Raw genomic sequence first — 19,957 nt, 5'->3', positions numbered from 1 at the left:
TACTTGTTTTTGAGTCCCCCGTGAGGGACTCCAACGACCCGGGGCACCTTTGTTCATTTAGAGCCCGCGAGGCTCGAGTGCCCATTCGATTTACGAGCCTGAGAGAGGCTCCACCAGCCCGCATTAGTTCGTGAGAGCCCCGAGTGGCTCAGGGCATTTCCTTTTGCGAGCCCAGCGAGGCTCATTGCCCCCATCGTGATTTAGAGCCCTGAGAGAGGCTCTGGGGCATTGTTGATTATCCTAAGAGCGCTGAAGCTCTACCTTTGTACATTTGCTTTGTGAGCCCCTGAGAGGCTCCTTGCCCACTTTGTTCTTGAGCCCTCCTGGCTCCAACGTTTGCCCAGTTCTGTTTATCAACTGTCCAGCACTTAGTGGACAGTTGCCACGTTTAGGCTTTGTGTCTGTGCTGCCTGCGCAGACCCCCCCTGACACTGAGACTCAGGGCATTCTGCCCCTTTCGAGGCCAGTTGGCCTGAGGGACATTTGTGAGTGTTGTGCTGTGTGCACCCCGTGCATAGTGAATTGTTTATGTCCACTTACCTTTTCTAAAAGTGACCTGATTAGGTATTTCATGTTTATCCCCTTTTGCTAAATGTGACCTGCATAGTAGATTGTTGATGTTGCATTTTATGTTTAGGTTTCCTTCCTTTTGCTAAGAGTGAATTGCTTAGGTGTTGGTATTCCTTCCTCAGGTCCTGCTGAAGGTCCTAGTTACCTGCGTGATTACCTACAGTGTTTTAGGGTTGCGTAGGAGGTCTTGACTCTGTTCCAGTGATTACTGGATCTGTGTTGCATTTGTAATTTTGGTGCTACTCATTCTATGTTTACGACATAAGTGTATATCTACCAGTATTATTTTCTGACAAGTGCTTACCCCTGACAGTGGTCCATGTGGCCCTGTCCTGTACATAATTCCCCTTGTAAATTCTGCCCGTGCCCCTGGCACATTGTACAGTTTGCGTGTGTTATCTAATGTGTTTTGTTTATTATAATACAAAGGCTATTTTTTATATATCCTTGTGTGGAGTCTTTCTTTGTGGTGGGCCTTGGGTGTTGTTGCTGGGGTGCGTGCGCAAATACTTAACTCATACCGCCTCCAAGTTTAGCCTAGACTGCTCGCGCCACGTTACCTAGAGGGCGAGTGGGGGTTGCCTTGGTGTGTGACTCCCTTGCCCTGACTTTAGAAATGGCGATCCCTGACTGACCTCGACGCGAGTCTTGGCCGGCCAGGGTCCCGTTTCTAACAACTTTGTTTCCCAAGAATAAGAATATATCTCTCAGAGTCGTGGAAACAATAGGTAACTATTTTACTCAGTCAATCGTGCATGCTTCATTTCTACAGAATTGCAAAGAAATAGTGAGACGGGCGTTTTCAATAAAAGGTTTATTGAACAGTCTTCTTTCTCATGCAAGAGAGGTGAACTGCTACAATCGTTAGGCAGAATGCAAAGTATAATACGTACAGGGTAAACAGAAATATGAAATAATACTGTAAGAGCATTGTATGGATTCTAAGCCATATAAAAATACATACATAAATAACATAGACCAAAATACTCAACTGGTGCTTCTAAAATACGCCTACCCCAATGTACCTAACCTAGGTCTAGTACGAGGGAAGAAGTAAGTGTTGTTTAGCATAGGTTTTGTTTTTGTCAAGAATCTACCAAAGGTTTCTCTAGGTTCTAATCAGCTCCATACCTTTTAGAATAAAGGAGGTCTGGTATCTCTGTCTCGGGACTCGATTTCCCCGCAGCGGGAGCCAAAAACACTGTAGCTGGATTCTCGGCAGAGAAGGGCAGCTTCCTGATCAGTGCGTCAGCTGGAGAGTCGGCTTCTTTTGGCACTTGCTGTAGCGAGCTGTGTCGGGCAAGTGGGTCTTCGAACTGCTCCGAACCAACATATCTTGCTATAGCAAGTGAAGGTATATATAAAACTTGAAGGTGTTTAGGAATGCCATGTTTGACGTAAAGTCGGGCATATGTACGTCATGAATGAACCCCTGGGGAATAGCTGTTCATTGTAAAACTAACTGAGTTCTTGGAGAAATCAATATGCAAGCAAGGGGAAGTCCCTAACGGCTTCAGCTGGTTTTCCAAGAAATTGTTGTGACGCTTAGTGAACGGATGGGTAGCCATGCTTGTATTTGGGTAGCATGGGCTATGCCTAAATAAGGGCTTGATTTCTATGCCTATATAAGGGCAGCGTGAATTGTACCTATATAAGGGCATGAATCTGGAAAATTCAATCAGAGCCTAAAACGCCACACAACAGAGGTAGAGGCAAAAAGTCAGGGGAAACTACGCCAAGGATGCCAGGTCTAACATGTGTCCCTTCCAGCTGAAAAGTGGGGAGAACTACCCACCCTCTTGGGAATTCTCCTCACTAAGGTGGAAAAATCTGGACAGACCATCAGCATTGGAATGTTCTGTACCAGGGCGGTGTTCCATAGTAAAGTCCATTCCCTGTACAGAGATGGACCACCCCAACAGTTTTGGGTTCCCACCCCTCATCTGCATCAACCATCTGAGGGGCCTGTGGTCTGTCTGAACCCAGAAGTGAGTCCCAAACAATTAGGGCCTTAGCTTCTTAAGTGCCCAGACCACAAAAGCTTCCCTTTCAATTGCACTCCACCTCTGTTCCCTGGGAAGTAGCCTCCTACTAATGAAAGCCACGGGTTGGTCCAAGCCCTCATTGTTCAATTGTGAGAGTACAGCTCCCACACCATGCTCTGAAGCATCTGTCTGCACCACAAACTATTTGGATAAATCAGGTGCTTTGAACACAGGCACTGTGCACATGGTAGCTTTCAGGGCATCAAAAGTGGTCTGACAGGCATCGGTCCAGATCACTTTCTTGGGCTGCTTTCTTGAAGCCAGCTCTGTCAATGGGACAACAATGGTGCTATATCCCTTGACAAACCATCTGTAAAACCCCGTGAGACCTAAGGAGGCTCTCACCTCTGTCTGGGTCTTGGGGGGCTACCAAGCCATAATGGTATCAATCTTTGCCTGTAGGGGCTTCATCTCGCCGCTCCTTACTTGGTGTCCCGAGTACACCACTGATCCCTGCCCTATCTAGCACTTACTCCCCTTGATAGTGATACCTGCGCTTTGCAGAGCCTTCAACACTTCACTGAGGTGTTGCAGATGTTCCTCCCAAGTGGAGCTGAACACAACAATGTCGTCCAGGTGAGCAGCGCTGAATTCCCCCACCCCGGATAGTACACAGTTGACCAGTCTCTAGAAGGTGGAAGGGGCGTTTTTCAATCCAAAGGGCATAACACGGAACTGGTAGTGCCCCTCAAGTGTTGAAAATGTTGACTTCCCTTTGGCCCCCTCAGTTAAGTCAATCTGCCAGTAACTAGATGTTAAGTCAAACGTACTGAGGCACCAGGCAGTGCCTAACCGATCCACGAGCTCATCAGCTCTGGGGATGGGGTATGCATCAGTCTTGGTGACCACATTAAGCCCACGGTATTCCACACAAAACTGAAGTTCTAGAGTGGCACCGGGCGCAGAGCTTTTGGCACTAAGACAACTGGGCCAGCCCAGGGGCTGTTGAAGGTCTCAATTACCCCCTAGCGCCAACATCTTGGAAACTTCTTCCTTGATGCCTTGCCAGCTACTCTGTAAAATTTCTGTTTCACAGGTAGACTGTCCCCAGTGTCCACATCATGGATGCACCAATTGGTGACTCCTGGTGTCAGGGAGAACAAGGAGACAAACTGACCCAACACATGGTGAGAGTCCCTCTGCTATTCTGAGGTCGGTTATCTGACCCATCCTGCTCCTTTGCTGACAGGAGGCCAGGAAAAGGTTCACTCTCCTCTCCTCTTCCATTCAATCCCATCATCTGTAGCAAGGAGCATTGTCATATCAGACCTCTCAAAGTGTGGCTTGAGGCAGTTCAAATGTAGGACCCACAAAGGGTTCCTGGGAGACTGCAAGTCAACTAGATAGGTTACTTCACTCTTGCACTCCACATCCTCAGAAGGACCAGTCCAAGTGTCCTGGAGCACACAGGGCTCCACTGGTGCCATCACCTATACTTTCTGCCCAAGTTGGAATTCGACCAGAGTGGCTTCTGATCATACCATCTTGTAATTTCTTCCTGGCTGGCTTCCAGGTTCACCAGAGCGAGTTTCCAGAAGCGATGAGTCTGGTTCCTGAAGGCCAGGACATAGCTGAACACATCCTGTGGGGTCTTACCAGGAGACTTCTCCCAACCCTCCTTCAGGAGACTCAGAGGTCCTCCCACAGGGTGACCGTACAGTAGATCAAAGGGACTGAACCCTAAGAACTTCTGGGGTACCACGCTGTAGGCAAACAACAGGCATGGCAAAAAGATGACCCACTTCCACCTCACGGGTTCCACAAGGCCCTTGATCATGACGTTCAGGGTTCGGTTGAACCTCTCAACCAACCCATTCACTTGAGGATGGTAAGGACTGGTGAACTTGTAAGTTACACCACACTCCTCCCACAGAGATGTCATGTACTTGAGTTGGTACCCTAGTCGGAGACCACCTCTCTGGGGAACCCCGCACGGTAAAAGATCCCCATCAATGCACGGCCCACCATGTGGGCTGTGATTTTCCTGAGAGGGACAGCTTCCCGTTACCGGGTAGCATGGTTTAACAAGACCAAGATAATCTTGTTGCCTAAGGCTGTCTTGGGTTCCAGTGGCCCCACAATGTCGATGCCCACCAGCGCAAAAGGGGTGCTCACACAGAAAAAGGGTTGGAGGTGAGCCTTTTACTTCCCACCACTCTTGCCATTTGCCAGGAAAGTCTGACAAGTCCTACAATATGTACAGATGAGCTTCCTCATTTGGGGCCAATAAAGGTGGGTGACAAGCATCTGATAGGTCTTGTCATACCCCAAATGTCCTGCGAGAGGCACGTCATGAGCCAGACCTAGTAGAAAGGTCCTGAAGCGCTCAGGTACCAGCAGCACACTGGCTGCACGGGCTCAGCGACCTTAGGCTCACTGTAGAGCAATCCATATTCTCAGTAAATGAGATGTGATCTGGACAGATCACCTGCTGCCTGGTCTGCAGCCTGTTGACGCATACCAATGAGAGAAGGGCATTCCATCTGCGCCTTGTAAAACTCCTCACTGGAGGGACCTCCTTCCTGCTGCCAATGGGTCAGCTCAGGCAGGTCTCTCAGTTCGGCCACTTGTTCCCCTGTAGGTTCCAGGGCATCCCCCTCAGGTTATGCCCACCTGCACAAAAAGGGTGCTCACTGTAGGAAGGTGGATATCTGACTATATGGTTACCCCAACTTTTTGCCTAATGTTTAGCTGGTTTTTGACTTAGTTGGCCTAGGATCCTGCTATTCAGGGCCCCAGACTATCTGCTCTCCCTATAAAATGGACTCCATGTACTTTAGGTACATACCTAATTGGGAATTGGGTCACCTTTGTGAGCCTCCGTATAGTCTACCGTAGGTACCCATGGCATAGGTGCATCCAAGGCCTACCAGGGGCTGCAGCATGTATTATGCCACCCCTGGCTGGCCATCCAAAAACTGACACCACAGGCTGATCACTCAGCTTGGGCAAGGTGGTGTAATCACCCCTAGCTTAGATATAGTATACCTATGTCTACCCTTATATATAGACACATATATACCTATAAGTCACTCCTATGGCAGGCCTTGACAATCCTGAAGGCAGAGTGCTTGGTTTTATGTGAGAGGGTGCTCTAGCATGAGCTGAGCCCTTCTGCAGCTTTCGGAACCATGTCCTTATAGCTGTTCTATGATATAGCCATACCATTTACTCTTCAAGTGCATTATAATCCTTGCGGTTAGTGCTAATTATGGTTTGGCGTTATCAAAACATGTTGTGTAATTTGTCAAACACTTTGGAATACTACCCCCCCCCCCCGCCAGTGCTGGCAGCGGTTGTAGCATTCCACCCTTCTAGAGGGAGAAGACATGAGGTTACTGCTTTACCCGGTTAAAGTTAAACAGAGCCTCAGCATCACAAAATGGATGCTGCTGCCACAGACACGAGTCTGACCTCCTGCAGCTGGATGAAACTCCAGCAAGGGAGGCCTGGACAATAGGTTTCCTGTCGAGGGAGGTGCTAGCACCTCCCCAGACAGCCTGTAGTGTATTGGGGCAGGGTTGGTTCAATGGAAAGATGCTTTTCCAGATACTGCCTGGGGCGCACAAGGTGCTCCATGCATAGCCCGGTTTAAACCAGTTTCTGGGGCACTCCAGCCCTGCTCTGGCGTGACACTGGACAAAGGGAAAGGGGTGTAACTACCCCCTTCTCAGGGTCCACCCATAGGAGGGACCTAGCAGGTAATCCAGCCCCTTAAATCAGTATAATGTGGCCTAGGATGTATAATGATATATGGTGATTTATGTGGTTTCCCATACCTAAGCTGCTGCATTCCATGCCCCAATGTTGCAATGTATTTTGTTTATCCCCCACATTAGTTGGGGCATTGAGCACTATCTCAGGCTTAGCATATTAGGTGCAGTTTTTGTGATCAATGTCATTTTGGGTGCACAGTATTTTACAAACTGCTGCATCACATGCTGTGATGTATGATGCATGTCGTTTTATGCCTTCCACTGTCAGGATAACGAGTATTGTCACAGGATTGCATAGTATGCACAGCATTTTATGATTCATGTAATTTGGTCTATGATCTATGTACAATATCTATATCTTCTATACTAATATAATAAAGAGAGAGCTCAAACCTTTGAGGCGGGTAATCTCAGGAACCACAGCACCAATCACAACACCCAATACAGCGTTGGAAAGGGCAGTTGCAACAGAAGGACATAGGCTATGCAGACACCCACAATATACATTTAAAAGGTACGAAAGAACGTGCCACAAAGTAGTAGGCATGTCTGTGTTGTGCTGTGGGCGTATGCTGGGGGCGTGACAAACACTGACAAACGCTGGGGGCGAGTGGTACGTTCCGCCTTTCATGCCATGTCTCATATCGTGTGCTGTGGGCGTGTGCTGGGGGCGTTGGCGTGTGCGGGGCGCGGGATTATGGAAAAACAAAGCGAGCGTTGTGCCCAATATTTCATTGTTTTTTCTTCCCAGGTTCTGTACATTCCAGCTCCGGGTGTCCAGCCTGCTCCCTTTAAATACCCCTGCTCCCCATAATCATAACCCACCCTTACACCTTAAAATACCCCAACACCCTTAAACACTAACCCATCTTAACCCTATAAATATACCCTGTACCCCAAAACCTAAACCTATCCCTGAACCCTAAAAATACCACTGTACCCCAAAACCCAAACCTAGCCCTGAACCCTAAAAATACCCCTGTAACCCAAAACCCAAACCTACCCCTGAACCCTAAAATACCCCTGTACCCCAAAACCCAAACCTAGCCCTGAACCCTTAAAATACCCCTGTACCCCAAAACCCAAACCTACCCCTGAACCCTAAAAATACCCCTGTACCCCAAAACCCAAACCTAGCCCTGAACCATAAAAATTACCCTGTACCCCACAACCCAAACCTACCCATGAACCCTAAAATGCCCCTGTACCCCGAAACCCAAGCCTAGCCCTGAGCCCTAAAAATACCGCTGTACCCCAAAACCCAAACCTAGCTCTGAACCCTTAAAATACCCCTGTACCCCGAAACCCAAGCCTAGCCCTGAACCCTAAAAATACCCCTGTACCCCAAAACCCAAACCTAGCCCTGAACCCTTAAATTACCCCTGTACCCCAAAAGCCAAACCTATCCTGAACCCTCAAAATATCCCTGTACCCCAAAACCCAAACCTAGCGCTGAACCCTAAAAATACCCCTGTACCCCAAAACCCAAAACTACCCCTGAACCCTAAAATACCCATGTACCCCAAAACCAAAACCTAGCCCTGAACCCTTAAAATACCCCTGTACCCCAAAACCCAAACCTACTCCTGAACCCTAAAAATACCCCTGTACCCCAAAACCCAAACCTAGCCCTGCACCATAAAAATAACCTGTTTCCCCGAAACCCAAACCTACCCCTGAACCCTAAAATACCCCTGTACCCCGAAACCCAAGCTTAGCTCTGAACCCTAAAAATACCCCTGTACCCCAAAACCCAAACCTAGCTCTGAACCCTTAAAATACCCCTGTACCCCAAAACCCAAACCTACCCCTGAACCCTAAAAATACCCCTATACCCCAAAACCCAAACCTAGCCCTGAACCCTAAAAATACCCCTGTACCCCAAAACCCATACCTATCCCTAAACCCTAAAACTACCCCTGTACCCCATAACCCAAAACTATATCTGAACCCTTAAAATACCCAAACACCCCAAAACATATACCTCAGTAGCCCAAAACATATACCCCTATACTCATACTTACCTTATCCAAACATAAAAAAAACATGCTTTTACCATTCATGCATTTACAACGAATTTCGTTGTAAATGTATGTGTGGTAAAAGCATATAAAATGTAATGCCATGCGTTATAATGGCATTGCGGAGTCATGGTACTTTCGTAATGAAAGTATGCGGAGTGATTGTATGCAAAAAGAAAGTTGTGGAATAATGGGTGTTTACCCTCCCCCGGTAAGTACATTGGTGGCACGGCAGCCCACATCTCCAGCAACATACTCATATTTTTTACCACCGATTTGAAAAATGCACAGGCCTCTCTCATTGATGACCAGCACCGACATACACTTTGAGACACACCTCCCGCCACAAGTTCTAGAATTGCGAACTTTAGAGCTGGGGAGCTACGTTCGAATCTCGGCATCAGCTCAACATCCTGTGATTCCAGGCAAATCGCTTTGTCTCCCCATGCCTACCACAAATGAATGTGTTCTTCTGTAATGTAAATTGTGCTCATGCCATGTTGTTGAGTTTGCGCTACATAATATTGCAAGGAAAAATAAAGTAGGGAAACTCGAGTTCACACACTACTGAACGCGCACTCTTAAGTGCATCAGCAGTGCACTGTGAATCGGAGCGTTTAACAGGCCTGTCACAGAAAAGAAATGCTATCAAAACGAAATCCTACAAAACAATATACTACTGGCCGACAGCAATTCATACCCGGACAACGTCGGGACGGGCTGCTAGTATACTATAATTTTATAAAATCTGGATTGGATTCTCTTTTGTGTGTAATTATTGTGCTACTGGTGTGAGTGTGTTGCACAAACGCTATACATATTGTCTCTGGGGATAAGCCTGCTACAGGAGTGAGCACAGATAATCTTTTTAGTATAATTTATTTTCCCTGGTTAGATTAGTTTAGGTGCATACCCTAGCTGACAAGAAACACAATTTCTAACAAAGTTACCAGAAATCACTTTATATAGCCATCATTAGATTTAAGCATTTTTCAGCAAAATCCTAGAAGGTCATTGATTCAATGACTGATTAGCTATTTCTTATTGTTGTTTCAACTCCAACTCCAATGAAGAAATTTTTGGACTCAGTCTTGTGTATGTGGCCACCCTGATTTTGGCACAAATATGAGTGTGTAATCACAACTGGAATTTAATGTTTACAGTAATATCACAGTGTCCATCCACACAATGAAAAGCCTTCTGGAATAGGTGCTTGGAAAAATGTTGCACTCTTAGGTGATGGGCTTATTTATGAACCCTTGTGCAGCTGGTGCATCACTTTTTGTGACATACTGTTATGTTATGTTATGTAATGTTATCCTGCATTTCTAAAGCGCGCAGTTACTCAGAGTATCCCAGCGCTGCTACCCTGAACCCCCGCCCACCAACACCGCAGGCAAGGCCTCAAAAGAATGGGCTCAGAAAAATAGTGTTTTTAGGCTCTTTTTAAAGACAGCCGGATCAGCAACCTTCATAAAAGTAAGAGGAAGCTCATTCTAGGCTAGGCCAGCTTTACGGGTGAAAGAGCAGCCACCTAACCTAACCACTGGCTGCATAAAATATGCACCACACTGCAACATATTTACAAAGTGACACATCTAAGCAGATGTGTCAGTTTGTAAACCCCTGTGCTACAATCATTATACCTGCATCAGGTATAATGTATGCCGGGTGGGCAATCTCCCGTAAAAAAAGATCGTAGAAGTGTTGCAGTGAAATTAATGAGATTTCACTGCAACACTTCTAGGATGCCAGTTTGTCAAATCCTTACATCTGCCTCACAGCAGGCGTAAGACTGACACAGGCCCATTGACACATTGCTGGAGTAGTGTCTTTTTTCAGACACACCCCAGCAATGTGCCATTTTTGCTCCTACAGATACATCAGGATTACTGACATGTCTGTAAATCCTTGTGACATGGATCACCATACAGTAAATACGGCACATCTATGGTGTCATAAGGAGGGTGCACTGAAAAGTGCTACATCGTTGTTTTTACACTTTTCATAAAAGAGGCCCTTAGAGTTTTGCAAGTCAGAATGGGAACACTTGCCTTATTACTGTGTTATCCAGCACTGAAAGGTGCAGAACTTGAATGGGGAGATATTACCACCACTAGTAAATGCTGAACGCCATTGTGTTGATCTTTACAGGATGGTGTAAGTCACTCTGGGTTTAACGAAGAACCACAATGAGTCCCCATGGCGTGGAAATATAATTTTACAAGTGCTACTGTGTTTATTTCATGAATACAAACCTTACTATATTTATCAAAAAATTAACAGAAACATTAAAATTGCCTAGTTAGGTACAGGCCAACAGAGATATGTCAATGGTTTGCTTAATCATTATTGCACAATTTATTTCTAGACATTTCAGTAGTATTTTATTTCATGTATTGAGGTCTGTTGTGTAAGTTGGGCTTAATAGTTGCCTTTTAGTGCAAATCTGGGAAGCCTTGCTTTCTAAATGTATAAAACAAATCCCTTAAAATAAAGATGCACTATTGCTATTTACCTTTGATGTTCTTCATTGAGTATTATTACACAGTGGTGGTTGCCACTAAGTCATTATGGTTCAGAAGCACTTTCGATGGAAAGGCATTTTTTGATTTGCCTATAACTTTTTACCCCATAGATGGATCTGCACAAAACTTAGGAAACACGTGGCATATACAGCTGAAGTCCATCATGCTACTTTCCATGAAAATCCATGCAGAGAAACAAAAGTTATAGGAAATGGCAATATTTGTGCTTTTCAATTTTAGCTTAAATGACATTTAAAAATGCTTCAGAGCAGGCTTTAAAGGACTAACACTTTCTCTGCAATTTAGAATCTGGAAATCATTAGTGAATCTAGATATTGAAAAAACTAAGACATATGCTTGGATTAGGGATGAGGGTTGTCCATTTTGGAAACATGGTTTTAAACTTGGTATTGCAATTCTGTGAGCTCTAATTGGCTGACACGTGAGAACAAGATTTTTTTGCAGCAGTCATTATTGAATGTAGGTAAAAACCCTAAATGTTGTATTAGAATTAGGCTATATAAGGAGATAAGTTGATCAACCAGGCCAAATTGATGGGACTCTGAAAGGGTAAATATAGAAAGCCTCATGCCTGGTGCCAGAAATTCAAAGGAAACTTCACCAGTGCTTGGGCAGCGAATCTAGCCCTGGGAACACAGTACCTCGCATAAAACTTGCGTGTCCTGGATTCACGCTATCAAATGTGTAACCTCGAGCCCCAAAAATGAATGAAAAACCAACAGTCCAAAGGCCAAGTTGAATGGCCCAAGCCCTATGTTCAGCAAATGTTGGCTGTCTATGGCAGATTTTGAGCAGAGCCCAAGACCAGGTCTTGTGGCCAACCCATCTGTGTAGTGCCTAAGGAAGAGCGAAGCAGAGACGGATTGCCCATGGGTTATTGATTTAGGTCCTGGTCAAAGCTGTGCATTGTCAAACGCTCAGCAGGGGTAAACTTCCTATAGCTGAAGGCAGTGAACATCAGTGACTGGCCGCCTGCAGTAGTGACCATGCATAGTTGGATTGACTATCCATGGTGGATTACCCATCGGCAGGTGGGGTTATCTACATGTTTCAAGTTGTGCACCTGGCCAATCTCTATGGCCAACTCCCACTGTGTAGGCTGAAGGCTACTCAGTTACCGCACACACATGCCCTCAACATGCATATGAAATGTCAGTGCAAGGTTTTTGTTTCCCATAACATTAGAGCTTTATACATGAGGAGCCAGTGGGCTTGCCTCTCCTTGACACAGTGAAAAAGCATCAACAAACTCAATAAGTCTCACCTATGTAAGACCTATTGACTTTACCAATATGTTTTAGCCATGTTGTACACCAGTGTGGCTGTGGTTCAGCAGAGTCAAAAGATAGTAGCGTAGAGGAGGGTGTAGTGGCTTCAAGTAGAGTAGAGTGGTATAGAAAGGAGTGGCATGGAGTGGAGTGGAGTCACATAGATCGGAGTGGACTGGCATAGAGTGGAGTTGAGTGTCATGGAGTGTAGTAGAATGGCATAGAGTGCTGTAGAGTGGAGTGTCGGAGAGTGTTGTACAGCACAGTGGAGTGGAGTAGAGTGTTGTGTTGTGGAGAGAAGCAGAGTGAAGTGGGGTAGATTGGAGTGGTGCACAATGGAGTGTTCTAGAGGGAAGTAGAGTTTCATAAAGTGGAGAGGCATTGAGAGGAGTGGAGTGTTGTAGAGCACAGTGGAGTAGAGTAGAGCGGAGTGTTGTGGAGTAGAGTGGAGTGGTTTAGAGTGGAGTGATGTAGAGCAGAGTGGTGTACAGTGGAGTGTTGTAGAGTGCTATAAAGTGGAGAGGAGTAGAGTGTTGTAGAGTGTCGTGACACAGACTGGAGCAGAGTGGAGTGGTTTACAGTGGAGCAAAGTGATGCAGAGTAGAGTAAAGAGTCATAGAGTTAAGTGATGTAGAGTGGAGTAGAGTGATATAGAGTGCTGTGGTGTAGATTGGAGTAGAGTGGCAGAGACTGGAGTAGAGTGTCGTCATTGAGTAGAGTGTCATAGAGTGGAGTGGAGGGTTGTAGAGTATCATTGAGTGGTGTGAAGGGTCGTAATGTGGAGGATCATAGAGTGGAGTATTGTAAATGGAATGTCATAGAGTGAAGGGTCATAAAATGTTGTGGAATGGAGTGAAGTGCTGTGGAGTGGAGTACAGTGGTTAAGAGTGGATTAGCGTGGCATAGAGTGGAGTGGTGTGAAATGGAGTAGAGTGGAGTATTGATATTGAAGAGAGGAGTGGTGTACTGTGGTGTAGAGTAGAGGGGCATAGAGTGGAGCAGCGTAAAGTGTTGTGACATACAGTGGAGTATGGTACAATGGAGTAGAGAGGAATTGAAGAACCGGGATTTAAATCCAGCGGCGCAAGGGGCACGCCCAAAGTCTTCGGGTTCACCTGTCTTAGAATACAGAGACACGGGATAGTTCTTGGTGGCGTCAAAGATCAAATTTATTGACAGCAGCCAGTAACAGAGGTCCTAGAAGTACAACATGGTGTATGTTCTCGAGAGACTGCTCAACTTTACAAAGCAGGCCTTCCCTTTTTATACAAAAAATTGTGCTTCAGGCAAACATTCCTTATTTACAGTTTGACCACTCTCATGTTTCCACAACAAAAAGAATTGCATGATGACAAACCCATTCTTCAGTTTGGCCAGCCCATAATTAATCATCAAACATACCCATAATAAACATTCTTCTTTAGACAAGCCGGACAAACCCATAATAAAAAGGACCACAACCCACATCATAAATAGACCATAAAGAACAAAACAGAAACAGATTGAAGTAGGATAAGGCATGTTTGTGTGTAGTAAAACTTTCTGATGCCCTGTGCTCTGATCCTTAATCTTGATCAGCAAAAAGGGCAAGAACTGGTTTGGCAAGGTCAGCTTCAGGCAACAGGGTCAGTTCACTCAGGTCAAACAGAAGTCAGCACAAACTCAAGCTGAGGTGTACATGTCCTAAAGACTCGTTTGGCCACAGTCATCGGCCTATGTGAGGGCAACCACAAAATGGCTGCCATGCACAAAATGGAACCCGAGGGTACAGAACGAAATCTTCAAATAAACAGGGAATCCATCGGTGTAACATGACAAAAACACTCATACTTGCTGAACTCACTGTTTACAGTTCGCTGTTACCAAAATCGTAACAGAACCACGACCTTTATGACCCAGGTTCAGAATTCACGGAACCTCAGAATGTCCTAGAGTGGACTGCATTGGCATGCCATAAAGTGTTATAGAGTGGAGTGGAGTTGCATGGAGTGGTCTGGAGTTCAGTAGAGCATCTTAGAGTGGAGTGGCATAGTGTAGAGTAGAGTGTAATATAGTGGAGTGATGTAGAGTGGAGCGGTAAAGACTGACATAGCGTAGAGTGCAGTAAATTGTTGTAGAGTGGAGTAAAGTGTTGTAGAGTGTCATAGAGTGGAGTGGCGTAGAGTGGCATAAAGTGTTGTAGATTGGTATGTAGTGCCGTAGAGTAGAGTGTCGTAGAGTGGAGTGGCCTAGAGTAAAGTGGTGTAGAGTGTAGTGGCATAAAGTGTTGTATCACTACTAAAAGATCGAACATTTCAAATCTTTTCACAAACCGCCAGTTCAGACATCAAGTCATTCAAACATGGAGTACCTCAGGGCTCAATTCTGAGCCCGTTACTCTTTAATATTTACATGAGCCCCTTAGCTAAATTAGTGGAGGAAACAGGACTTTTGATGTTCTCATATTCTGATGATTCTCAGTTGCTCTTTTCTCTCTCATCAGCGGATGCAAGCACTCCCTCCGCTCTGCAACTTGGACTCAGAAACATCTCGAATTGGATGAATACATTTTTTTTTAAATTAAACGGCGGAAAAACGGAGTTAATCCTGTTGGGAAAAAACAAAGAGTTATGGGGCCCCCAGCACTGGCCCTCTGAAATGGGTACTCCCCCCATACCGGTCACAAATGCCCGCAATCTGGGAGTCATTATTGATGACTCGCTCAACCTTCACCAACAAGCGATAAAAACCGCTGCCACTTGTTTTGCCATCTTAAAGTGGCTAAAAAAGGTATGCTGGATGCTACCGGAAAATTCTAAAAAAACCGTAGTCAATGCTTTAGTGACATCAAGGCTCGACTACGGTAATGTCTTGTACCTGGGGGCAAATAAGGCCACTGTCCGCAGACTACAGACTGTACAGAATGCAGCAGCACGACTGTTATGTAAAATTCCATTCTCTACACCTACCACCAAATATATCAGGAAACTTCATTGGTTAAAGGTTGAGAACAGAGTCAAATTCAATACGTTATGTTTTATGCATAGAATTTCCACTAACACTGCCCCTAAATACCTGCAGAACCTGGTGCGCCCCTATCGCCCCACCAGGACTCTGCGGTCCTCCACGGCCAATCATTTTGTAATTCCAAAATTCAAACTGGCGCGCATGGGTGGCAAGTCCTTCTCAGTTCTTGGACCATCTCTCTGGAACTCAATGCCACCGACATTGAGAACAGAGCTGAACTACGTAAAATTCAGGAAAGCCATTAAAACCTGGCTATTTAATATCTAGCATGCCATAGCTTATCATATCGGGATCTGTTGCGCCGGGAAACCCTTTGTTGGGTAGCTGTGCGCCCTATAAATGAAATAAATAATAATAATAATAATAATAGAGTGGAAAAGAGTGGAGTGTCGAAAAATGGAGCATCGTGGAGTGAAGTATCCTAAAGTGGAGAAGAGTAGAGTGGCATAAAGTGCTGTAGAATGCATAGAGTGGAATGGAATAGAGTGAATCAGAGTGCCGTACAGTGGAGTGGCCTAGAGTGGTGTAGAGTGTCATCGATGGGAGTAGAGTGGAGTGGACTGGAGTGGAGTAGAGTCTTGTAAAGTGGAATGGCATAGAGTAGAGTAGAGTAGTGTAAAGTGAAGTGTTGTAGAGTGTAGTACAGTGATGTACACTGAAGTAGAGTGGTGTGGCATAGAGTGGAGTAAAATGGTGCACAGTGGAGTAGAGTCGGTGGAGTAGAGTGCTGTAGAGTGGAGAGGAGTGTCGTAGAGTGGAGTGGCATAGAGTGTCACAGAGTGGAGAGTAGTGGTGTAAAGTGGCATAGAGTGGAGTGGCATAACATAGAGGGGACTAGAGTGTTGAGGAGTAGAGTGTTGTAAAGTAGAGTGGCATAGAGTGGAGTAGAGTGTTGTAGAGTTGAGTTGCATAGAGCGGAATATGCATGGTAAACCGCACATTTTCAAATTAAATGACCAATACATCTGCATAGGCATACAGTATTACTGGTAAAACAGTCAGCAATCAGTAAAGCGTGGTGAGCCAGCTCGTGAATTGATTGAGCGAGCATGAGAGTGCAGCTGCAGCAGAGTGAAGCAGAACAGAGCAGAACGGAGCGGAAGCGACACAGGAAACGGCAAGGAATGAGCAGTGATTCTCTTGATTCCCTTGACAAACTCCTTTTGATGGTAATCGGGAGAGGGAGGACAGATTTCAAAGACCCACCCGACCGCCGCAATTGCCCCACGGACAAAGTCATTGCGGTTCTCCTGTCTCCCTGTGTACGCCCCCATCTGCGGAATCAGTGTTATTTCCATTTCCATTTGCTGTATTCACGCTCCTGGAGGGGTGTGTGAGGCGTGCTCTTGCGAATACATTCTCTGTTGGGCGGTTGCTCCAAAGTTGCAATCCATCTTCTATGGTGGCACCCTGTTCAGTGGTGGCTGACTACAGTACCTCAGTTGAAGCAAAATCAGAGGCACTTTTTGGTGTTTGCAAACTCCTTTCTCTCATTTCCGCATTCCCTCTTTGACGCCTAATGGCTTCTACTAGGCAGAGTTGAGCAGAGTTGAGCGTGTCCTGGGAATCTGAGCTGCCATGCCATGCAGCATTACCTGGGAGGTAGCAGGAGTTTGGGGAGCAGCATGATTCAGCATGATTCAGAACACTGAACACTGAAGATAAGTGATCTGCAAGCGCTCTGCTGGAAATTTGAACTTTTTTTATTTATTATGTGATGAAGCTCTTAACTGTGTGGTGGCAGGAATCAACCAGGCAAACCTGAAACCCCGAAACCCAGAGGAAGATCACTTCTGGGCAATTGCACTCAGGATGTGTGCTCTCCTCCTCACCAAGCCATAAACTAAGAAGATTGTTTAGCAGCACCAGACAATTGCAGCATCTCTGCTATAAATCCCACCCAGTTTAAAAGGTTTATTTTCGGAAGATGCCTCGGATGGACGCTGAGGTGGCAGCTGTGGTCCAAGAAGGCCAGACCTTTAATTTTCATCCTGTAACACCTTCAACCTCTTCTTCATTGCCTCTCGCGGATTCGATAGAACCTCAAGCCAGCCTTGCTGGGTGGCAGGTGCAGTCTAGTAAAGTTCCTCGCTCTCTGGATCAGATTACTGAAAGAGTGGAGGATGGCTCCAGTGAGCAACCGTTTGACGCACCTCTTAGTGCTCCTTTGGTTTCTGATCTTTTTTGCCAGCCAGCAGAGTCAGCCAATCACCTTATCAAACAGGACAAAGCAGTCAAGGAATGACAGTATGATTGAGATTATATTGGTTGTGTCACCAGCTTGTGTGGACTTCCATAAGGGATCAGGCGGGGACGGCGATCCGGATGATCGCCTTGGCGTTCCCATGGTGGAGAAGGCAAAGTTAGGTGAAGAGTTATCACCAGGGGAAGACGTTATACTCGTAGACATTGATATAGAAGCTCAAAAGAGGGACTGGGTAGACCATCTTGACTGTAGGCATTAGTTAATGAATGGACATAGGGGAGAAAATATAAGCTCCTCTCCGATGCATCTTTCTATGCCTCTCTTATACTGTAGTACAAGTCATCTGATTGGTACCTCTATGGAGTCTGCCCATGATGTATTCTTGCCTGATTCTCAACTGAAATGGAGAAATAAGAGAGAGGGTGCACCCTCAGAATACCTTGTCTGTATTGAAAAAATTCTCAATTCCATACTGTCCTAATTAGAGAAATCTGTACTGGGGTCCGACCACATACTGGAAATGATTTCTGTAATGCTATTTTAAGTCCAAAAGGTGAATAAGTCAGTTATCACTAAACCCATCCCTACGATCCTCCCCCAGATAAGAGAATGGCCAAGTGATAGGCCTGCACCATACCTTCCCTCTGGAGAGTCGAGAGACGTCTCCATAAAGGCAGAACCTCCTGGTGTCCCCCATGGCTCCTGTATGTAATCTTGAGAAGGGAGTTATGTTTAAGTACACTATTTGAGGAGGCCGAATTGAGTCCCCCTTTGGAGAAGTCCATCTTGAAAATCTTCCCTCACTTTAAGAAGGGTAGAATGGGGTGCTGGAGAAATTTAGAAAAATCAGGGGCCATGTCAAGCAAACTAAGCAATTGGGGAGGGTGAGTGGGGAGGGGGCGACGTCAATCTCTCCTACTACCACTCAGGTGTACTCCCCCTCTGTGCTAGGGAAGGGAGGACAGAAAGTAGGTAAGAGGGATAGCCTCATATCAAAACATAAGGGGGGAAATATAAAAATGAGACAAAAAAACTAGACCATTCTCCAAACAGAGAGTGTCAAAATTTCACTTTTCCCGGATTTTGGAAAGCCAGAGCGATACCCATTTAATAACGGAAATGGAAACTCCTTAAACATCAGTAGCAGATGGCAACCCAAGAGAACCCATCAGAGCACCCATGGCATTAGCTGGGAGTTTTGGGGGCTCTGGACCACGAGTATTTCCTCTAACATGGTTGTCGCAGTCCCTCCAAGTAATCCATCCCTCCCCTAATGAGTTAACTGATCCATCGGTAGGGAAAATACAAATGGGTTTTGGGGTCCCCTCACTGCAATCCAAAAATAATGGGAGTGACCCACCAACCAAGGGACTGGGTACCAATGTGATCAGTAAAAGAAAGGGACCCTTGGAAAAAATGCTATTGGTGATAGCTTTAGTACACTGCACACTTCATTCACACTGGTGTCAGAGATCAGAGTGCCCCAAAATTATACATGACCAAAGATGAAACATTATTCCAAGAAAAAACTGAATCATGCAAGTACTAGTGTAATTTATTAATTCATCAATACAATATTTTGATTAAAATAAAAAATGATTAAAATCACAATCTTAAAAGATGTTCCTATACATTCATGAGATACCAATTTGTTAAAAAATACATACAAGACAACAAAAAGTGAATCATTAGAAAACCATCATGACTAATTAATCCGATTAGAATCTGTTTATAGTGTCCGACTAATATCAGCAAGTGGCACCCTAATAGTTCCTCGGGTTTAACTCAAATTTGTATGCGGTGACGCGTTTCGGTGTTGTGACTTGATGCGCACCACCTTTTTCAAGACAGAGTATGGCATAGTCTCTTATTCAAGTTAAAATAACTAAAGAACTACAAAAACATATATCAATATCTCATCCTATACCTATACAAATCATGTGCTCCTTATTTTAAACATTCATTAGAAACCATTGCAACAAACAATTCATCCTAGTTGTTAGCATGTATGATCACAATAGGACACTACATGGTGATTAATAAACACTACCATATTATATTCATCAACCAAATAATATCATATTTGGACATTATAAACCATTAATCATTTCATGCACATCAATTTACACACATAGGGTTCTAACCTTTAACACCTATTCATATACATACATCCCTCAATCCATAAAATACCATCCATGTTTATATGAACCATAACTGGTAAAAATAATTTCTACACAAACAGGAAATCCCAACTGTGACGGGACCTGCAGAGTTTGCACATACACAAGTTATGTGGAGTCTTTAAATAAATGCCAGACAGTGTAGTGCTGCTGGATATGTAAGCAAACCAGACACTGAATGGAAAACTCTGAGCAAAATACAACATACCTCCTTAGTACAGGCAATGAGACCGATGATTAATCTAGATTCTCTACAGACTGTCCCAGGGTTTTATTCTGAAATGCAAAGACTAAATGGTCATCAATCGGTCTATATATATATATAACCTGGTCAAGGCTTTCTGCACGACGCTGCCCTGTACTCTTCAGCGCTATTACCAGTACTACATTTATTGC

Source organism: Lissotriton vulgaris, chromosome 3_1 (genome assembly GCF_964263255.1).
Source record: "Lissotriton vulgaris chromosome 3_1, aLisVul1.2, whole genome shotgun sequence".
NCBI classification, from domain to species: domain Eukaryota; kingdom Metazoa; phylum Chordata; class Amphibia; order Caudata; family Salamandridae; genus Lissotriton; species Lissotriton vulgaris.
The sequence above is the reverse complement of the archived record's forward strand: the minus strand, read 5'-3'. Positions refer to the sequence as shown.